At 45.3% G+C, this 20875-nt stretch overlaps 1 long non-coding RNA gene across 1 annotated transcript; it reads right to left on the bottom strand.

Moving 5' to 3' along the window:
* Positions 1 to 1306: 1306 nt before the first annotated feature.
* Positions 1307 to 3893, bottom strand: LOC136482351 (uncharacterized). Its single transcript, XR_010765043.1, has 2 exons — positions 3379 to 3893; positions 1307 to 2042 (listed from the first exon to the last, which is right to left on the bottom strand). It is a non-coding gene; the product is annotated as an uncharacterized lncRNA (long non-coding RNA).
* Positions 3894 to 20875: the final 16982 nt, after the last annotated feature.

The following is a 20875-nucleotide window of genomic DNA, read 5'->3' as shown; positions in this document are numbered from 1 at the left end:
GGCCACTTTCCCTTCCTCTGGGCATCGGGATTCTCCTTCATCGCTGCCTTCGCTCGGCGCACACGCTCAAGCTTCTTCTCCCTCTCCGCCCTGTACGCAGCAACATGCCTCCTCTTCCTTATGCTTCTTTTCTATAGCCTCCTGTCTGCGTCTCTGCTCAAACCTCTCCTTAACCTCCGCATCCCACTCCTTCAGGCCTTCTAGATGCTGCTTGTCCGACTCCTTGATCTCAGTGTCAATCCACTGCTCAAAGTCACACATTGGTGGAACGGTCTGCAAGAAAAACAAATTGTTACAAAACAAATAAATAAGCAATACTTAATATCACAAGAAAATTAATTAACACACAATAAAAATTCCTCACAATCGATGCACGGCGCTGTTGCTTTGTAGGTTCCAATGCATAATTGGGACACATCCAGTACCTCTGTCTATATGTTTCCTTATCTTCAGAGATGTCTACCTTGCAAGGATCACCACAAAAACACATGGGTCGAGGAACACCTTCAGGGAGAGGCTTTAGGTCGTAGGGATTTGCCCTCTGGCGACCATAGCTACAATTGAAAGAATTTAGTCATATTAACGGAGAACCAAACCTAAACGTAGGGTTTTCTATTTGTTACACAAATAATGAATAAACATTGGGATTACCTTGGAATACGAGCTTTACCACGCCTTGGCATCCTAACATTACGTAGAAAAAAAATCAATCCAAAGTACCTTGCAATGAATGTACCACTACTAGGGATGTGTACATCAATGATGCTCTTCTTTCGTCACTGAAGACTCCAAAATCGTCACATATATTATTTTATGACGAATTTGTGACGATATGGTATTCGTCATTGAATGCGCGTCATATTTTACCTACCGTGACGAAACGTCTATTTTCGTCATAGATGTGCATTTGTTCTATGACGAAATGGCCGTCGTCATAGAAGTGTATTCTTTCTATGACGATCTATTTTCGTCATTGATATAGCCCCTTTTTCGTCATGACTTGCCGTCTGTTAGGCGGCCAAACGACGTCTGCCACGCTGGCAGCTGACGTGTCTTGTCAACGTGGCACGTCCACATTGCAGGTGACGTGTCCGACCACGTGGCAGCTGACGTGGCCAGTGATGTGGATGGTCCACGTGTCCACTTTTTATTGGGCCACAAGGCTTGTGTGATAGGTTCTCATTTTCGTTACTGAAGTAAATAGAAATTCGTCACAGAATCAATTACCAAATCGTCACAGAAAGGTCAGATAATTCATCACAAGTGCACATACTGATTTCATTACAGAATGCAAATAATACTGGAATGACCAAAATCTTCCATAAATTAATAGATCCAGTATTCCAATGACCAACAACTTAATCAACAATTCTAAACTCGGTTCACATAACTCACTAGACATCACATTTGAACTACTAGTTTCATCTCAGTTCACATTAACATCACAGGAAATAATAAAAAGTTGCCAACCACCAGCAACATAAGTTACTACATAAACAAAATCACCAGCAGACCCCTTGCTTAATGAACCAGCAGCTACGAGCAGCGCTCATGTCAAAGAAGCATTGTTGATGGCCAAGATACGCTTGAGCAGCGCATTGTTCTCCTCCACTGCCTTGTTGTTTATCTCTGTCAGCTTCTTGTACTCCTCCATCTCCTTTTGTGTCATTGTCAGCTTTTCCTCAGCTTCTTCACTTCTCTTCCTGAGTTCATCGATTTCACCTTGTACAACAGCCGTAGCTTGAGCTGCTAGTTGCTCCTGAAGCTCGCTTTCATTTGATGATGATGATTTGGAGGATGGCACTGGTTTGATGTCAACACTCTTCAGAAAAAGGTTTGAGCTGTTCTGGGAGAGCACTTGGGACACAACCTGCACACTGGACACTGCTGTCTCACCTAGGCAGGACAGGAACAAGCTATGTAGCTCGATTACCTGAGTTGAGGCTCAAGATGCGCTGAAGGATCAGATCATTAGCTTTTTGTTTCTTCTTGAACTCCTCCATCGCTTGCTAGGTCCTGAGCACAACTAGCCATTGATTCTTCTGTGTAAGCCATAAAAAAATAAGATATTATAAAAAAGTACTTGTGCTGAATGCTTTTTTGAACCAAAAAAGGCAAAGCATCTAAATAAATTCCTTTCGGTCCAAAGCCCAAGATGTTACAGATAGTGCCTGAGTATCCCTATGTGTATTTAGTTAATATAAAAACAGAACATATGGATCTGATATAAATTCAACATGTTAAACAAGCTGAGCTATCATTACAAGAAGAAAGCATTTTCCAAACAAAATATCCAAAACTATAGTCCAAATTGCTTGAATGTTCATATTTACATTTCGAATAACTAAGTCAAGTTTAAATATCTATTTACAAGGTTAAATCATGTTATCTTGATGGAGAACTACAAAATAAACCTAGCTCTTGAATCATATTAGATCCAGGATCTTATATTAGTGCCAGTAACTTTACAAGATTCAAATTTTTGTATCGGATGCACAACCAAGCATAAGGAACTTGTACCGAACTTCAACAAGAGGTATGGATAAAATGATAATATTTACTTTATCTAACTAAATCGATAAGAGTACAGTAGTCCAAAAAACTGTAAATAATTAATTTGGTACCACAACAGCATTGTCCAGTTCTTATAGCTATAACTAAATACTTCTCTAACATGTAAAACCCAACATAAACGAGGGTAGCATCTTTCATCTTGTATGGATGATGGTAATGGGGAGCTTTGAAAAATAGACACGCAACTTCCCCTGATAATTAACCTGAGAAGAATTATAGTGGTACTGAGTATTGACTCCCAAGAGAGAAAATTTACAGCAAGAAAGAAAGCAAGTCCTTGTCCACGACAATTACAGCAAGAAAGAAACCAAGTAGCCGTACACAGCCATTATACTATTGAAATTTGTACAGCCAATGAGCTCATAATCTTGCCTAATTCCTAACGAGGTTTTGACTTAGACAAAGTCTCCAATTGTTGCAGCCACTGCAAGATCAAATAGGAAAGCAAGCCTCTTTTGTCCGCTTACTTGAAATAAGTAACCAATATATCTGATGTTCCTAATTGATTGTCTAAATCTGTATCTACAAAAACAAGTCTTCAGTATTATTTGATTGCACTGTGTGTTCATCTTGGATCTCACGCATCACGAAATCTCACATCTCCATCAAGTTATTCTGATGTTGGAGAACAGCCTAGTCCTCAGAAATCGGCATCCGAAATCACACCCAAACTAGCACTAGTGAATCGATAGATACCATGCTTGCAGTACGATTTACACCACACGTCTCAGATACGAAATAGCTTCGATCCAAATAAAAGGCCGATCGGGGAATCAACGAGCAAGCGGGCAGGGATTTGCTTACTTGAAGCGGACGTCGGCGAGGCTACGCAGGAGGCAGAGGATCTGCCCAAACTCGCCGCGTGGGGCGCTAAGGAAGACGCAGAAGATCCCGGCGGTGAAGAGCGCGAGCATGGCCGCGAACGCGAACGCCTCGGATCTCGTCAAAGCCGGGCGCGCCCCTGCGAGCTCCGGCTTGCCCTTATTAGCGGCAGGGGAGTCGTCGCTGCCGGGGCCTGCGGCCTCCACTGTGCTGCCACCAGATCGAGGCTGGGAGCCTCCCTCGCACCACCCTTGGCCGGATCGACACCGGGGAGCCTCCCCGCGCCTCCCATGGCCTCCTCTGCCACCGCGAGAGGATGATGTGCGGGATCTGAGTCTTCACGAGAGGAGGAGGCACTACGGGCTGCTCGCTGCATGGATCCAGGTGCAGGCGTGCAGAGGTAGGCTGCGTGGAGGAGAAGAACAAATGGGTAGAGTTAGGGACTTAGGGTTTCAACCAGGCAGTGGAAGGAGTGAGGCGAGAGGGGAATTTTTGGCTAGGGTTCGGTGAAGGGTGCAGGCAGCCGAGTTTTATTGTGAGGGCGCACATTGTAGGCCGTCCGATCATGTATCGTACGGTTGACATCGTGGGCTGAGTAGATTGCTTTTGTTGGGCTGCATAGAAACAGACCGTAAAATTTGAAATGTTTATTGTGAGGGCGCACATTGTTGGGCTGAGTAGATTGCTTTTGACATCAAACTTGATGTGACAATGTTTTACACATTTTAAAATTTGAAATTTGAAATTTGACAAGTTCAAACTAAATTTTAAAACTCTAAATGATTTCAAATGTAAAAGTGATGAATACAAAAGTTGTTCAACTCATCAATATCTACAACTTTTATTTTGGTCATCTTGTCATTTCACAAAATTTGAACCTTTTAAATTTGAAATTTTGAAAAACGACAAGTTCGAACCAAAATTTGAGACCCAAATTGATTTCAACATAAAAAGTGATGAATACCAAAGTTGTTCAACTCATTAATATCTACAACTTTTATTTTAGTCATCTTGTCATTTGACAAAATTTGAACCTTTCAAATTTGAAATTTTGAAAAACGACAAGTTCGAACCAAAATTTGAGACATAAATTGATTTCAACATAAAAAACGATGAATACCAAAGTTGTTCAACTCATGAATATCTACAACTTTTATTTTGGTCATTTCTTCATTTGACAAATTCTTACCACACATTGTTCACTAATCTTACACTTGTCTCATATAGTTTATAAAACTTTACGAGAGATGTGTCACATTTGTAAACAATGTCATTATCACTTTGTCATATGAAAAAATGACCAATACAAAAGTTATAGATCTTGATGAGTTATTCAACTTTGGTATTTATCACTTTTTCAGCTGAAATCATTTGGGGTACCAAAATCTTGTCTGAAGTTGCATTTTTTTTAAATTCAAAATTTAAATTGCTCAAACTTTTCATATGTATATATTGACAAAACCAACAAAATAAATTGATAGAGAATGATTTTAGAAAATTTTAGGAAAAAAAATCATCAGATTTGGAGTTAGTATGAGGAAGAAAAACTAATTACAAAGTTGACCCATAGATTAAAAAAAGAAATCACACTGTTTATTATGATCATGTAAGGATCATCTAGAACAGTGTGATTTCTCTTTTTAATCTGTGGATAAACTTTGTAACTAGTTGTTCTCCCTCATACTAACTCCAAATATGATGATTTTTTTCCTAAAAATTTCTAAAATCATGCTTCAGCATTTAAGTTTGGTCAAACTTGGATGTGACAATGTTTTACACATTTTAAAATTTGAAATTTAAAATTTGACAAGTTCAAACCAAATTTTAAAACCCTAAATGATTTCAGATGTAAAAGTGATGAATACAAAAGTTGTTCAACTCATCAATATCTACAACTTTTATTTTGGCCATCTTGTCATTTCACAAAATTTGAACCTTTCAAATTTGAAATTTTGAAAAACAACAAGTTTGAACCAAAATTTGAGACCCAAATTGATTTCAACATAAAAAGTGATGAATACCAAAGTTGTTCAACTCATTAATATCTACAACTTTTATTTTAGTCATCTTGTCATTTCACAAAATTTGAACCTTTCAAATTTGAAATTTTGAAAAACGACAAGTTCGAACCAAAATTTGAGACCCAAATTGATTTCAACATAAAAAGCGATGAATACCAAAGTTGTTCAAGTCATGAATATCTACAACTTTTATTTTGGTCATTTCTTCATTTGACAAATTATTAGCACACATTGTTCACTAATCTTACACATGTCTCATATAGTTTATAAAACCTTATGAGAGATGTGTCACATTTGTGAACAATGTCGTTACCACTTTGTCATATGAAGAAATGACCAATACAAAAGTTGTAGATATTGATGAGTTATTCAACTTTGGTATCTATCACTTTTCAGCTGAAATCATTTGGGGAACCAAAATCTTGTCTGAAGTTGTATTTTTTTGAAATTCAAAATTTAAATTGCTTAAACTTTTCATATGTATATATTGAAAAAACCAACAAAATAAATTGATAGAGAATGATTTTAGAAAATTTTAGGAAAAAAAATCATCAATTATCATGTTATACGTTTATAAATAGAAAAACATGCATGCCTTTATCACAAAACGGCGAGTGCTCCAGTGGTAACGCACCAACATGTCTAGCAGCAGGTCGCAGGTTCGAATCTCCCTACGTGCGCTATTTTTTTGGCAAAAAAAGGGAGGCAGAAGGATGCAGGTCCACCTGGACCGTGTGGGCCACGCTGCCCCACTTGTTCGCCGCCACGTCCTCAGGCTGAGACCCGCTGGTGGGACCGCATCGCCACGTCTTCGAGGTTGGGACCCAATGGTGGGACCACATCGCCACGTCCTCGAGGTGGGACCTGCTGGTGGGACCATGACGCCACGTCCTCGAGGTGGTACACAAGCCAAACGATCTATGACGATTTAGTTTTGTTGTTTTATGACGATTCTTTTGTTTTCGTCATTATTCTTCGTGCCAAAGCTTCGTCACTTGTTACTTATGACGAAGCTAGAAATTTCGTCATAGAAAACGCTTGTTCTATGACGAAATTTGTAAGCGTCACGACTGAATCGTCATTGATACTAACACTAAATCATCATACCTCCCAAATAAGCTTTTCATTACAAACCCTAAGCAAATTTGAATCCTAACAAACACAAAATTTAACTCAATGATTATAAACCAGAACATATACAACAACAACAACAACCACCATACATTTGGGTCATTCAATCATTTGAACCACCATACATTGCACGAATGACATGAACATGAACCAAACCTATAATGCCAAGTTCAAAAAAAAAACATAAACAACCGAATCTAAATGGATGAAATGAAAGAGGGAAAAGAGGAGTACCTTGGCAAAACGTCAAAACCCTCGATCTGGCCTCCCAAGAGCTGGATTTAGGATTTAGGGTTCGTGGGAAGAGAGAGGGAGTGGGAAATGGCCACCTGTTGGTTTTGAATGGAGGGAGGAGGAAGAAGGGGGCCGCGGCGCGGCCTCAGATGACCGAACCTCGGCGTTGAGTCGGGCCGCGCCGAGGTTAGCGTCTCGGCGTCAGCTGATCGCACGCCGACCTCTTGCCCCACGAAGCGTTGTTGGGCCGCCTGGGCTGCGCGCCGGATGGTGCCAAGAGCTCGGCGTGACTCCCCACCGCGCCGAAGTTATGCCTGTGGCGTTGGCTAACATAACGGCGACGTACTGGGCCCATGCGCCAGCCCCGGAGTCGTCGGTGACGTGGCAAGGACTCGGCGTCGTGTCAGTCGACGCCGACCTTCATACCTCGGCGTGATTTCTTAAGACGCTTAAAAATGATCTATTTGTAGCAAAAGTTTTGGCAGGGGTCTTTTTATAAAAAATGTTTTAAAAAGTGACCAAAATGCAACTCCGTCCGTCCACCGCGCTCTGGTAGGTGATAGCACGTTCTGCCTGCCAACGCCATGGACCTGGACGCGGCGCACCCACCGGCCGGTGGAAGTCGAGCTGGGCAGCAATGCATGCAAGAGAGCAAGAGGGCAGGGCTTTCGGCGCCGGATCCGGTCCATGGCTCGCTCCGCAAGACCAAGACCGCGCGGAGCAACATTCCACGAATCATGCACGGCACGGCCTCGGCGGCTCGGCCTGCCACCGCCGCATCGCATCGGGGGTGCAAAAAGCCCCAGCAGCTAGCCAGTCGCCGCTGCTGACTTGCTGACCTTCTCGCAGCTTCACAACACAGACACAGCAGAAGCCAGCGGCCAGCAGGTCGATACAGATACTACAGCGTTTTCACCGGCCTCTCTTCGCCTGTTTAGCAAGCGCATGCGGCATGCATGGCGACTTCCGAGCGTGACCACACGACGCTACCGATACCTCCTGCCCTGCATGACATGAAAAAACAGTGGTGCGAGTGCGACGGCGACCAGGTCGGCGATACACTCGTGTACTATTCTGATACGTGCTGTACATGGTGGTAGACGTGCCCGGTGTGGACGCAGCAACACAGTGCGCAGCACAGCACCAGGCACGAGCAGTTGTTGGAGCCGTACGTGACATTGTACCAGTCGAGAGTCCAGACGACGTGGCGTGGCAGACTGGCCGCAGTGGCATGGACATGCGTGGCGATGGGTACGTGACTGACGGAGACTCAGCGCATGTTTGGTTTCCATAAGTCGGTGATTTATTAAGTCAGGTGATTGAAAACCAGTAATTTATAAGTCATGCCTGTTTGGTTGTAGATGACTTATAAACTCATTAAATGTGTGGGCCCCACGCGGAAAAGGGTGATTTATAAGTTTTAAGCAGGGGTGAACCAACTTAAAACTTATAAGCAGGGGTGACTTATAAGTTGGTGGTGTTTAGTAAAATAAGTTACTTATTTTACTTTTCAACTTATAAGTAGGTGACTTCTATGCACTCAGCACCGGAGATGGAGGAACGAAGGAACGTGGCCTCCAGGGCCTCCTCCGGCCTGCACTCAACATGCATGCTGCAGCGCAGAGCGACGTGCGTGAGCTTGACTACTGCACGGCTACTAGCTGCACCGCCTGCCTGCCGCCGCTGCCCGTCGGCATCGCATCACATGTTACCCACCTAGGAGTAAGGCCCCGTTTAGTTCCAAAAATTTTTAGCTTTTGGTTACTATAGCACTTTCGTTTTTATTTGGCAAAAATTGTCCAATTATAGACTAATTAGGCTTAAAAGATTCGTCTCACGATTTCTCGGCTAACTGTATAATTAGTTTTTTTTTCGTCTACATTTAATACTCCATGCATATACCGCAAGATTTGATGTGACAGATACTATGCAAAAAATTTTGGTTTTTGGTAAACGGGGCCTAAGTACCTAACCTCACCTTGCCACCGGTCGGCCGTCCCGCCGCGGCGCGGCGCGAGCATCACATGCATGTCCAGCAGATGGGAGGCGCGCGCGCACACCTGTTTCCGTTTCCGGCCGCAGCGCACGCACATGGCATGCGTTCTGGGCTAAGAAACAAATAATGTTGGTGCGCCTGTGGTCGTCGAGCCTACCCTAGCCTAGCCTAGCATGGCAGAGTGAGAAGAAACACCCTAGGCCGCGTTTAGTTCGCCGAAACTGGCGCCGCCCGATTTACTGTTGATCACTTTAGTGCAATGCAGTATTTCGTTTGTTCAATCGTTGACTAATTAGGCTCAAAACGTTCGTCTCGCAAAGTACAACCAAACTGTGCAATTAGTTTTTGATTTCGTCAACATTTAGTACTCCATGCATGTACCGCAAATTTGATATGACGAGAAATCTTCTTTTTACGTAGTGTCAAAGTTTAGATTTTGGTGGAACTGAAACATGGCCCTAACCTCTTGTTCTGTAGTCATCGCGCGCGCAACAAGTAGTCATAGGAGTACTAGGCTACCAGCAAGCTACTGCTAGTACACGTAGTACTCCGTACTCGTACTAGTAGCGTGCAGACGTGCAGCGCTGGAACGGAGGCGACGGGCCAGACCCACCCACCCAGAACGCCTCCGTTGACGGGTGCGGTTGGCGGTTGCCTCGCCTGCCTTGCGAATCGAAATGAAATGCTGGCCCCCCAACCGCATCCACCTATTCACCTCGCACCTGCTGTATGCAAGAGCCAAGACCACGAGGGCAGGCAAGCAGGCAACGATGAAGGCGTACGAGCTGCTGGCTGCGTCGATTTTTTTTAATTTTAACCATTTTAAATATAATTTTAAATCTAACACTGTCGTTTTTTTTTAAACTAACACTTTTGGCCGCGCCTATCGCCCTAACGCGACCAAATGCCTGGCGCGACACAGGGCTGACGTGGCGTGGGCCGGCCAGGGGGGCGCTGACATGGCGGGTCCTGCCGCGCCACAGACCCTGGTGCGGCAGTGCCGCGCCCTGTTGCGTGGCGCGGCTGGACCAACCATACCGCACGAGCTGCCACACCACCTGGCCGCTGCGCCTGCCGCCGGCCCGGGCTACCTGGATGGTAGAATCGAAACGCGTCGCGCCCGTATTTTGTTGAGTTTTTTTCACGGCCGAATAGAGAATTTGATAAGCCAATGATTAGTTTTTCGTCTTTCATAATATGGTTATGCACCATTTTAACTAATCAATTACGAAAAATTATCACCGGTGTTCAGATACGCCGGGACTGCCGGTTCCCGAACGCAGGGTACTTAATCTCGTCGGCAGTGCTGCCACGACTCAACGAAACGAATAAGAAGCAAGTTGACAAGCTGTCACATAACATATTCATTGTTTTGACATAAGTTTGACATAACATAACCAAATAACCCCGCAAGTTTCGGATGCCAATATTCGTTTGACCTAAACAAACTAAGATCCAGGAGTGTAAGGATCCCTCGGACGCCTTTGTCTCTTCGGATTTGATGGCAACACATTGGGAGTGTAGGCAACATCGGTATGGTCGCATCGATGGTGCGTACGGCTCGTACCCTGCAGATATATGATACACACGATTACTTATAATTCTTTATGATCGTTAGTTCATGGAGCCGACGTATTGAAACAAACTATCTTTGTTAGTACCTGTGAGGCTCCTTGGGTGCCAAACGGGACACCACCTAGCTGAGACATGCCGATCTCGTCCTGTGGCCATTCGTCCCACTGGTCGTGCTGTCCGCGGAAGCCCGGGGGTTCGTCGTCGTCGTCATCGTCCTCCTCATCGTCCTCGGTTGCAGGGTCCTTCCCAGCGCTATGATGTGGTGGTGTACGCACCGTGGAAGTGACACCCTGTGTCATCGGCTGAGAAGAGCCGGCTGATGTCCTCAAAGAGGCTGAAGACGTGCCACCCGACCACGCGGGGAGTGGCGGATCCTCATAAGGAGTGTCCATGCAGCTCAACTTCTGAGCTAGCTTCCTGCAGCCCTTCTTCACCTTCTGCACAAGTAGACGTTAAAGTTAGTTCATTAGCCAAACGCATATACAATACAGACATATTTTCAAAACGGACAAGTTTATGTTTACCTCCACAAAAGCCGTGAGAACGCCTGGCCCCTACCCTCTAGACTCGTGAAGCCGGAACGCTGCTTCGTTGGACAACCTTACCAATTGTGTCACCTGGGTACAGAAATGCGGTTGGACAGTTTTAGTCCACACACTTAATACCAAAAGGATAACAAATTGTACCATTCAAGTATCTTACCACGTATCTTTGAAGCGGGGCTCTTTGTAGCTATGTGTCCTCCCTAGTGGTAACGTCGTACACATCTTCGATGACATCTTCCTCCGAGTCCTCGTCAATCGCCACGTCAGTGTACGGAGGCTTTGAAGGGGGACCGTGACGCCAAAGAGGGGGGGGGGGTGAATTAGGCAACTTAAAAAATCTTACTCTAAACTATGGCCTCTTTTTCTACCCTTAGCAAAACATATGCAAAAGATAAACTATCTAAATGTGCAACTACGGTTTTACTAATGTGTTGCTATCTCTACCACAAAAAGAGTAATGTAATCAATGTAAATGCGGAAGCTAAAGAGCAAGGTAGAGATATGCAAACTTTCGTCGACGACTCCAATATTTTTACTGAGGTATCGAGAAGCGCGCAAGCTTCCCCCTAGTCCTCGTTGGAGCCCCTCGCAAGGAATCCCACGCAAGGGCCAAGCTCCCGGTCGGGTAACTCCGTGGATAGCCTCAGGCCTTCCCCATGCGCAAGTGGGTCTCCGACGTACCTTCCAGCAAGCCTCTCCCGGATGCTCCCCGCCGTCTTCACTATCAAGCTTCCGGCCAAAACGCCGCGGGCCTTGTTCCCTCCAATACACGGTGGCGGACACACCACAAACACGGTTGGTGTGATCTCGCAAGACTACAAGCCCCTCCAATGTACAACAATGGTGCTCGCAAGCACCGAATGGTAAGAGGTATGCAAACCTCATAAACACTAGGCCTAAACCTAGAGCAAGCGCATGAGCGATGGTCTAATCAACCTAAGCACTTCGCAAAGCACCTACGCTAATCACCTGATGAATCACTAAGCTCTATGCAAGTGGAGATCACTAAAATGGTGTATCAACACCCTTGGTATGTTTCCTCAGCTCCACTCTACTCAAATGGCCGGTTGGGGGTTGTATTTATAAGCCCCACTGAGAAAGTAGCCGTTGGGTTCGAGCTCCTGCAAAACTGCTACTGACCGGACGCTGAATAGTCCTGACCGGACGCGTCCGGTCGTCCCGACCGTTGAACCGCGAACCACTGATCGGACGCTGCCAGCGTCCGGTCACCTGCCACCGGACGCGTCCGGTCGCAGTTTCGCCGTTCTGGAACCTCTCTGTACTCGATCGGACGCTGCTTTCCTACGTCCGGTCGGTTGCCGCCAGCGTCCGGTCAGTGTCCAATCGCCTGTCTACCGAGCCACTTGCCCAGCGTCCGGTCGTAGCGTCCGGTCGCTTGTCCAGCGTCCGGTCACCACAATGAGCTCATTTCTTTGCGATCTTGCGTATGGCTTGGTTCCAATCTTCATGCTTGGACTTTGCTTGATATCTTGGGTCTTCTCTTGTGCTTCTAAGGTCTTTCTTAAGGTGTTGATCATTGGATCACCACGTCGCCTTCGTCCAAGTCACGTCTTGCATCCTATTGAACTACAAAATAAACACTTGCAAATTCATTAGTCCAATTTGGTTGTATTGGTCATCAAACACCAAAATCCAAAGTAAATGGCCCTAGGGTCCATTTTCCTTACAATCTCCCCCTTTTTGGTGATTGATGCCAACACGACCAAAGCAAGCAAATAATAGAAAACTTTTAAATTTAAAAACTACCTACTTGCTAGGATGCAATGCAAAGGGCAAGTTTATTTGATACTTAAGGATACCAATTGAAATCAAATATGATATTAAGGGATACCAATTGAAATCAATTGTAAGATATCAATTAAAACTAAATGCAAGGTTATCTTGCCCTTGCAAAAATCCCCATGTGGCATTATGGATTCCTACAAATTTTACCATTACTTAGACTAATCTATAATCCACTTTCCTCCCTTACTCGGACCATTACCACTTGTAGACATCAACTTGATGTTTGCCTTTGGCCCTTCAAATTCTCCCCCTTTGGCATCAAACACCGAAAATGAAGACATTAGTAGCACAAGGGAGGGTCCAATTTCGTGATCCTTTGTGTATAGAGTGAAATGGATCACAAAATTTGACTCTCACATTATATAGACTAAGCTCTCCCTAAATGTATGCATACATATGGTAGAAAGCAAAGCATATGCATAATTAGCAAATTATTGCACAAGAGAGTTTAATCTATATAATGCATGGAGAGAGCATATAAATATGAAATGAAATCAACATGATGATGCCAATTGAAGAATGATGCTCAACTCCGAGGACTCTAATTTCCTTACAATGAGACTACTACACATGTGATAGGTTTGAAAAATTGATACCATTTGAAAAAGTGTTAGTCTCAAAGCATCCAAGTTGTAGAATTACTCCCCCTAAATATGTGCACACAAATATTGAATACTTGTAAAATTTGTGCACATTGATTTAAGTATCAAAATACCACTTGAAAGATGATATTTGGGAGAGATTATCTACAATTTGGACTTTGGCACATATTAGATGAATAATTGTAAGGCGAGTTATGTGCCATGCTCCTAAACAATTTTAAACCATGTATGTTTGCTCCAAGGGTTAAGAATGAAACCGAGCAAGCCTACCATATGATATACCTAGTGTATGCATGACAAAAGATATAAGAATTCAAATGCAAACATAGGCATGAAGAGTAACTAGATGCTAAAAGATACCAATTGTAGGAAAATTTTGAATCTAATACCAATTGAAGTAAATTGAATCTAGTTACCTAACATGGGAAGGGGAATTTGGGTCTATAGTATTCACTAACCCACTTGGCAATGATTTTGTCCATCATGATGCATCCCATGAAATGCACCCAAACTTTGCCAAGTCTCCAAATTCCCCGATGTCCATCGGACTTCTTACTTCCCTTTCGGGATCCAAACCTTCTTGGTGATCTTCATGTTGGAAATGATTTCCTTTGGCACCCAAAAGCGTTTGACCCCATTGTTGGCTTGCTTGTTCACCTTGATGGCCACCACCTTGTCATTTTTCTTCTTCTTCAAGAGATAAGGTATGGAGGCCTTCTTGTCCACCTTGTTGGTGTAGGTGTTGGAGAGCTTGCTTGTTTGCTTTTTCTCCTTCTTCTTTGCTCCTCCCCCATTCTTCACCTTGCACTCATAGGACTTGTGACCTTCCTTGTGGCACACGTAACAAACCACGATTTGTCCTTCATCAAGCTTCTTCACTCCCTTGACGGTGTTATCTTGATAAAGTTGGGTTTGCTTCGCCTTGCCTTTCACTTGAGTCAAGTCCTTGGTGAGGCGAGCTAATTCTTGCTTGAGTTGCTCATTCTCCTTTGCAACCTCTTGTGTACATGTATCTACAACAACTTTCTCAACACAAACTTGGTTGCACAAAGGTGAGTCTAAACATGATTCATTACAAGAAGTAGAGGCATCCTTTTTAGACATGTTAAAGATAGAACTTTTCTTTTTAGATGCCTTGGTGGGGGTTGTACTAACGGCTTCAAGATTAGCAACTTTATTAGTTAGCTCATCATAATGTTTGCACATGGTTTCCATTTTAGCAAGCAAACTATTATATGCTTCTTGTGAGCTAGCTAACTTTTCTTTTAATTTTTCATTTTTCTTTACAAGTTGCTCATCATTCATTGTGCATGCATTTGTTGTTGCACTAGCCTCAAGTTTCTCAATTTTAGTAGATAGTTCAACATTGAGATTAGCAAAGTCCTCATATTGTTCAAGCAAGGTTTTGTATGCTTTTTGTGAACTATCTAGCTTTTTTTAAACTTTTGAGCTTCTTTTGTTGACTAGTGCAAGCTTTAGCGTAATTAAGATTTTCTTGCACAATTTCATGATAAGAAGGCAAATCATCATCACTATCACTCTCACTAGAGGATGAGCTTTCGTTACCTCGTGCCATAAGGCACACATGAGAAGAGCTTGATGATGAGTGCTTGCGGCCTCGCCTCTTGTGATGGTGTTCTTCTTCACTTGAAGAATCATCCTATGATCTTATTGAGGTGAGGGCTTGGTTCTTGCATGCCTTCTTCTTTGTCTTGGGTGTGGGCTTGTTTGGACAAACTTCCACAAAGTGCCCCAACTTGCCGCATCCATAGCATCCTCTCTTTCTTTGCTTATCTCTTTGATTGGTGAAAATAAGATCTTGAATTTGGATGGGCACACCCTTGACATTGATCCTTTGGATCATCTTCTCCACCTTGTTGATTAATTTGATTGATTCTTCATCAAGGTCGGAGGTGGAGGAGGAAGATTGATCATCATCACTTGAATCTTCATCATCATCATCATCATCGTCATCCTCATCTTCTTCTTCATCTTCACTTGAGGAGCTTGAGCTTGTCTCAACTTGCTTGCCCTTCATCTTCTTTTTCTCGCTACAAGCGAGAGCTTTGCCTTTGCTTGATGAAGAAGCTTCTTCTTGACCCATCTTACGTGACATTTCAAATGCCACTAACTTGCCGATGACTATGCCCGGGGTCATAGTGCTCAAGTCCTCCATATTGTGAATGATGGTGATGATGCTTGCATACTTTTTTTGTGGTAGCACGGATATGATCTTCCTCATGATGTCCGCATCATCTAGCTTTATTAATCCTATTGAATGGAGCTCATTGATAATTAGATTTAAACGAGAATACATATCACGAACAAGCTCATCATCATTCATTGTAAATGAATCATAATTTTGTTTAGCTAGACAATGTTTTTGCTCACGGACATTACTTGTGCCGTCATGGAGCTTTTGGAGTTTTAACCAAATTTCATGTGCCGTATTTAGAGTGAATACTTGGTTAAACACATCCATGCTAAATGATTCAAACAAGCAATTCTTAGCTCTAGCATTGAAATGCATTTCTTTTTCATCACTCTTTGTGGGTTTTTCGGGATTCTTGATGGGTTTCATCCCGTCACGAGTGACTCTCCATACACCCAAATCAACCGCCTTAAGGTAGCAAGCCATTCTAGCTTTATAGTATGGGAAGTTAGTACCATCATAGTGCGGAGGCCTAGCGGTATCCAGCCCAACCACTCTAAATAGCATCGACTCAACGGCGGTTAAGCCAAAGGTCCAAAAATGAGCCAACCTGCTCTGATACCAATTGAAGGGGGACCGTGACGCCTAAGAGGGGGGGTGTGAATTAGGCAACTTAAAAAATCTTACTCTAAACTATGGCCTCTTTTTCTACCCTTAGCAAAACCTATGCAAAAGATAAACTATCTAAATGTGCAACTACGGTTTTGCTAATGTGTTGCTATCTCTACCGCAAAAGGAGTAATGTAATCAATGTAAATGCAGAAGCTAAAGAGCAAGGTAGAGATATGCAAACTCCCATCGACGACTCCGGTATTTTTACCAAGGTATCGAGAAGCACGCAAGCTTCCCCCTAGTCCTCGTTGGAGCCCCTCGCAAGGAATCCCACGCAAGGGCCAAGCTCCCGGTTGGGTAACTCCGTGGATAGCCTCGGGCCTTCCCCATGCGCAAGTGGGTCTTCGACATGCCTTCTGGCAAGCCTCTCCCGGATGCTCCCCGCCGTCTTCACTATCAAGCTTCTGGCTAAAACGCCGCGGGCCTTGTTCCCTCCAGTACACGGTGGCGGCCACACCACAAACGCGGTTGGTGTGATCTCGCAAGACTACAAGCCCCTCCAATGTACAACAATGGTGCTCGCAAGCACCGAGTGGTAAGAGGTATGCAAACCTCACTAAACACTAGGCCTAAACCTAGAGCAAGCGCATGAGCGATGGTCTAATCAACCAAAGCACTTCGCAAAGCACCTACGCTAATCACCTGATGAATCACTAAGCTCTATGCAAGTGGAGATCACTAAAATGGTGTATCAACACCCTTGGTATGTTTTCTCAGCTCCACTCTACTCAAATGGCCGGTTGGGGGTTGTATTTATAAGCCCCACTGAGAATGTAGCCGTTGGGGTCGAGCTCCTGCAAAACTGCTACTGACCGGACGCTGAATCGTCCTGACCGGACGCATCCGGTCGTCCCGACCGTTGAACCGCGAACCACTGATCGGACGCTACCAGCGTTCGGTCACCTGCCACCGGACACATCCGGTCGCAGTTTCGCCATTCTGGAACCTCTCTGTACTTGATCGGACGCTGCTTTCCTATGTCCGGTCGGTTGTCGCCAGCGTCCGGTTAGTGTTCGGTCGCCTGTCTGCCGAGCCACTTTCCCAGCATCCGGTCGCAGCGTCCGGTCGCTTGTCCAGCGTCCGGTCCAGCGTTCGGTCACCACAGTGAGCTCATTTCTTTGCGATCTTGCGTACGGCTTGGTTTCAATCTTCATGCTTGGACTTTGCTTGATATCTTGGGTCTTCTCTTGTGCTTCTAAGGTCTTTCTTAAGGTGTTGATCATTGGATCACCACGTCGCCTTCGTCCAAGTCACGTGTTGCACCCTATTGAACTACAAAATAAACACTTACAAATTCATTAGTCCAATTTGGTTGTGTTGGTCATCAAACACCAAAATCCAAAGTAAATGGGCCTAGGGTCCATTTTCCTTACAGGCTTGATATGTGTCCTCGTAGACCTATGAAGCCATCGTAGGTACTCATCGAAGGTGTGCTGGTCGTGTGGAGGACCCGCAAGGACTGCATGTGGTACCCTGGTCTACCACAAATGGATGTACAAGTTGTGTGTCGCGCGCCAATCCTTGGTCTTGTACCTCTTCCTGCCATCAAACCTGCAACAAAATGATATTAGTTGTACCAAACACACCTCTGAATTGTAGCATTGTTATTAATCGATAACGCATCCGTGCAATACTTGATTGGTGGAGTAAAGCAGCGGTGGGCAGTGAGTCATTCTTCCAAACTGTCTGCAGACCCGGATGGGCAAGTGAATCTTGACCACATGGAAGAAAATAAGAGGGACGTCGTAGCGATACTCGTGTGACTCGTCCCTAGTGACAGGACTCAGATAGTCCTAGAGCTCCGGAGAATCCCAAGGACACCAAAACACCTAAAATTTCGCAATTGTGTTAGGTTGTGATATAGTGTACATTGAAGAAGACACTGCTACGATAGTATAGAGAGCGTAACCTGGTGCTGTGTCAGGACGTCGAGACCGTTCGTATACTCCTGTACTTGCGCCACGCATTCCCTCTAACTAACTGTGCTTCCGTCTAGATATACAGAGCTATAGGGAGTGTATCATGCCCATTCCATTGCTGCATTGAACACGATAATGAATTAGCAACAAATAATCTCATCATATCTAACTGCCTGGAAGAATATAATGAACCAAAGTACTTATCGGTAAACCATTATTAAGGGGCCTCCCAACGGGCAATCGTTCCCAACACCAAACCTAGAGTAGGTAGGAGCAACCCCCAAGGTTCACATGTCCTGAGGTGCGACGGCAGGCAATGCATAGCTGTCGATATGTCCATGCCAGGACTGCGCTGCCCCAGCTGTACCCCGCTATGTTCTCCCACGGCTGGCGAAGTATGTCAAGGAACATCCAGCTGATGGTGTTGCCCGAGGCGTCTGGGAAGAGAAAAGCACCACGAAAGTGCCAGAGCCACACTCGAGCGAACCTGTCGATCTGTGCCTCCTCAGCTTGTGGGTCCAAGTACTCAAAGCGCTATGTGATCCAGGACAATGAAACACCGGAACTTTTCCTGTAATTGATCAAAGAAAATGAGACCCGATGCCAGCTGTAAAGCAATGCAAATATTAAATAGGGTTGAATTACTCACTTATTTTTCTTGGAAGCATCGTCGTCCGGTGGAAGAAAACCAGTAAACTGAGCCACCAGCTCCCTCCAGTGATCGTTGTCAACTATCCCTGTCACTGGAAGTCCCCCCAACCGAAGGCCTAAAATAGCCTTGACGCCCTGCAACGTCAAGGTCATCTCGCCACAAGGTAGGTGGAACGTGTGGGTCTCAGGCCTCCACCTATTATAAGAATAGAACGACTATTAGTTGCCTCCAATTTGTTACAAGAAAGTTTACGTACAAAGAATGCACTCGCACCTGTCTACAGCTGTAGTAAGTAGTGCTGGATCAAGGGGCGGAAGACCATGGTTGACAACACGGACAAGCTCGAGGAAGCCGACACGCCGTATGTACGGCGTATAACGCTCGTCCCACTGATGCGCCCTGGTGTGAGTGCGGGGCCTCAAAGGAGGCAAGGACACCTCTGCGTCGTTGTCACTCAAGATGTGTGCTCGGTGCTGGTCGTCGTACTCCACCTCCAGAATAGGGTACAACGGGTGCTGCGTGGGAGGGGCCATCCTGTTACAAATTGATAAACAAAGCGTTAGAGTATTCAAATTAACAAAATTCAAGTTAACATTAGTAAGTTCACAAACAAATTCACTAACCTAACTAGCCTAAATCTCTAAACCCAAAATCCTAACTATACTTGATAATAAATACATAATCAATACATATAAAACTTTGGTTCTCAAATTACAAGTAATCTCTCCGTCTCAAAATAAATACACATCTTGCTTCTCGAGTAGTCAAATATGTTTAAGTTTGATCAAAACTAAAAAAACGGTATCAATGTAATAGTACATATTATGTATCATAAATAGTAATACGCTATTATATAAATTTGGTCAAAGACACTAATAGTAGATACAAAAAATACTAACTATACTACATAATAATAAAAAAAATATGACATCAAGAGGGAGGTACCTTAGGAGCGGGCGGCCTTGACGCGCCGGCGTTCGTGGCGCGGCCGGCTAGGGCGCTGCGCGGCGGAAGTGGCCGGGCGCGGCGTGGGCGAGCGGCCGAGGCCGGGCCGTGCGGGCGCGGGCGGGGCGAGGCGAGGCCGGGCGGGCGCGTGCGCGGCATGGACGGGCGGGCGCGGGTGCGTGCGGCCGCAGGCGGGGCGATGGCGGCGGCGACGATGGCGTTCGGGCATCGGGTGGGCGGGCAGGGTAGGCGTGCGTGTGGGCGGGCGGCCGGGCCCGCACGTGGTATATATCTGGTCCTGCCGCACCACAGATCAGGGCGCGGCACTGCCGCGCCATGGTCGGTGGCGCGGTAGGACCCACCACGTCAGAAGCCCCCCCCGGCCGTCCCACGCCACGTCAGCCCTGTGCTGCGCCACCATGCATGGCGCGGCACAGGCATTTGGCCACGCCAGGGCAATAGACGCGGCCAAAAGTGTTAGTTTAAAAAAAACGACAGTGTTAGATTTAAAATTATATTTAAAAAAGGGTTAAAATTAAAAAAAATTCGCTGCGTCCGGGCAACGATGGCGACGGCACGAGAGCGTATCTCTCCGTGCCTGTGTGTGTGGTTGGCTGTGTGCCTGCATGCTGTGTGGTTGGGGTCAGTGCAGCAGCCAGAGATGCCCGGGTCGATACCACTACTACAGGAATCATTTTGCGCAGCGTGGCCAAAATGGGCTCCGTGGCGGGCACCTCTTTTGCCCGCCACGGTTAACCGGTGGCCGGCCAGCGAGGCCGGCCACCGAGGCACCCGCTGCGGGAAAATGGTTTACCGCGACGGGCCACCTTACTTGCCCGCCGTAGGAAATCGTTATTTACCACGGCGGGCGGTATGAATCGCCCGCCGCGGTTAATACGATTTACCGTGGCGGGCTCTTTAAACTGCCCGCCGTGGTAAAGAGTTGATTTACCGAGGCAGAAGCTTTATCTTGCCCGCCGCGGTAAAGCCTGTACAAATACACAGCACCACCCCTTCGTCTTCTCCACGGGTCTTCCTCTCTCAAACTCATGGGGGAAGGCTTTGCCCTAAAATTTGAGGAAAATTTTGATTTGAGTTGAAGGGCTTGGATTTGAGGGAGGAGGACATCATAAGTGGTTCATAAAGGCTCTCCCTCTCTCCTTCCATCCTCTCTCTCTATTTCCATCACCTAGAGTTCTCTCTAGATCTAGATCTAGACCTAGATCAAT

This window comes from Miscanthus floridulus, chromosome 9 (assembly GCF_019320115.1).
Source record: "Miscanthus floridulus cultivar M001 chromosome 9, ASM1932011v1, whole genome shotgun sequence".
In the NCBI taxonomy this organism is placed as follows: domain Eukaryota; kingdom Viridiplantae; phylum Streptophyta; class Magnoliopsida; order Poales; family Poaceae; genus Miscanthus; species Miscanthus floridulus.
The sequence above is the reverse complement of the archived record's forward strand: the minus strand, read 5'-3'. Positions and strand labels throughout refer to the sequence as shown.